The sequence below is a fragment of the Myotis davidii genome, unplaced genomic scaffold (genome assembly GCF_000327345.1).
Source record: "Myotis davidii unplaced genomic scaffold, ASM32734v1 scaffold1949, whole genome shotgun sequence".
NCBI lineage: Eukaryota > Metazoa > Chordata > Mammalia > Chiroptera > Vespertilionidae > Myotis > Myotis davidii.
In genome coordinates, this window is record NW_006300366.1 from 732,522 (window position 1) to 734,870 (window position 2,349).

Here is a 2,349-nt window from a genome sequence, read left to right on the forward strand (position 1 = left end):
TCCCACTCCTGCAGCTTCCATTCCACAGATAATAGCCACTTCCCCCTCCTGACACACCTCCCAGCCCCTAGGCCTTCCTTGAGTTCCAACCCTGCACCTCAGGCTAAGGGGTCATCCAGGCAGGAGCTGGCCAGACAGAGACCTCCAGGCTCAGGCCTTTGCGGGGGATGACTGGAGATGAGGGAGGAAAGGTCAGGGAGCCCTAAGAAGGAAAGCAGTGGGGACAAAGGGGATGAAATTGTGATAGGGAAAAGCGACTGTAGAAAGGTGCCCAGGCCTGGCTGGTGTGGCTCAGTGGTTGAGCATCGATCTATGAACTGTCATGGTTCGATTCCCAGTCAGGGTGCATGCCCAGGTTGCAGGCTGGATCTCCAGTGGAGGAGGGGGGGTGGGGGTGGGCGTGTATAGGAAGCAGCCAATAAATTATTCTTTCTCATCAGTGATGTTTCTCTCTCTCTCTCCCTCTCCCTTCCTCTCTGAAATCAATAAAAATATATTTAAAAGAAAAGAGAAAGGTGTCCAGGCCCTCGCTGGTTTTTCTCAGTAGTTAGAGTGGCAGCCTATGGACCAGAGGGTCATGGATTCAATTCCCAGTCAAGGGCCTGTACCTTGATCTCTGGCCCTGGTCTGGGCGTGCAGGAGGCAGCCAATCAATGTGTCTCTCTCACTTCAATGTTTTCCTCTCTCTCTTCTCCTCCTCCCTGCCTTCCACTCTCTCTGACAATCAATGGAAAAAATACCGTATTTGCCGGCGTATAAGACGCTTTTTTGGCCCTGAAAAATATGCCTCCAAGTGGGGGGTCGTCTTATACGCCCAGTCGTCTTATCAGCCGGCAAATACGGTATATTGGAGTAAGGATTCAAAAAAAAGGTGCCCAGTAGGAGGACTAGCCTTGGAGCCAGGGTCCAGAATCTGGCCAGTGGCCTGTTCAGCAACCGTTCACCCCTCGCCTGCTCCTCAGCCTCAGGGGAGGCAAGGCGGGGCTCTGGAAAGAATAACTAGAGGTCAGGGTCCCTGGCTAGCCTAGTCCTGGGGGAGTATAGGAGGAAGGGCAGCTTTGCCTAGGATTCAAGTGTTTAATGGAATTAGGCATCAGAGAGTGCCTCTCCATGTGCAGAGATGTGTGCGGGTCCTGTGTCCTGGTATGAGTGATCCAGGATAGGTGTGTGCACATGAGTGTGACGGGTGATGCATGTGTGGTTCCTGAGTGCAGAGACAGGAGACAGACTGGAAAAGAAGGAGCAACGCTTGGATAAGGAGAGCAAGACCTTATTGGGGAGAAAGCCAGGCCTTGTCACTTCTTTTGGGAAAATGCAGTGGTCACCAACCTTTTGGATCTCACGGACCCTCAGTGGTCCGCGGACCATGGGTTGGCGACCCACTGTTCCAGAGTAAAGAGGAGGTGGGGTCAGGCCTCACCCCACCCCTTCTGCACCCTCCCACCCCTGTCCTGAGGTCTGGGAGTGAGAAGTAGAGGGAGGGAATGGTGGTCTGGGGCCTGGATTGCCACCTGAGCCCAGCAAAAGGCTCTCTGGGAACTGCATGTAGCTCAGTCTCCTGGGATGTTCTGTGCCCCTCCACTTCCCACAGACTGGGAGGGAGGATGGAACCCAGGCAAAGAGGGCAGCACAGAAGGGGCGTCCTCCTTCCTGCGTCTCCTTTACCCATTGCCTCTCCCCTTTTCTTTTTCTTCCAAGGTCCTGCCCTTCTTCACTCCTTTGACAGGTTCTGTCCTTCCGGAAGATAAAGTATTTGAGACCAGAGATAAGCCCAAGGGTCTTGCTGACCAGCCTGTTTCCCATGCCCTGTCCCCGCTAAGTTTAATGGGTTGGGGAGGTCCGTACCAGAGGAGAGTGAGGGGAGGGTTGGAAGAGCAGGAAAAGGTATGCATTCACATCAACACACCCCTTACTACCCGGGAGTGGCCCATGGTCAGTTCTCCTTTTCTCCACTTATTCCTGAAGCTTGATGCAGCTATCAGAGAGAGACCAAAGGGGTAGGGATCTTGCTGTCCTGCCCTGAGCTGGAAGACCTTGTTCCTCTGACACGCTGCTTGGTGTGCTGCTTCCTCACCGTCACCTGAGGCCTCCAGGGGGCAGACGGCCTGCTCTTGCACAGGCCTTTGGCAGTCAGGGGTCCAGTTCCAGCCTTCAGCAGAGGAAATGACAACTCCAGCCCTGGGGCAAGGGTCCTTGTTGTCCCACCACCTGGTTGCCCTAACCAACCAGGTGTGGGAGGTGTGTGAGAAGGCAGTAACCCTTCAAGCAGCTTTCCTGATTGCCAGCAGCCCACACTTGGAGGGGAGGGACATAAGGACCTGTCCTGACCCACCTACTCGAGTCTACAAG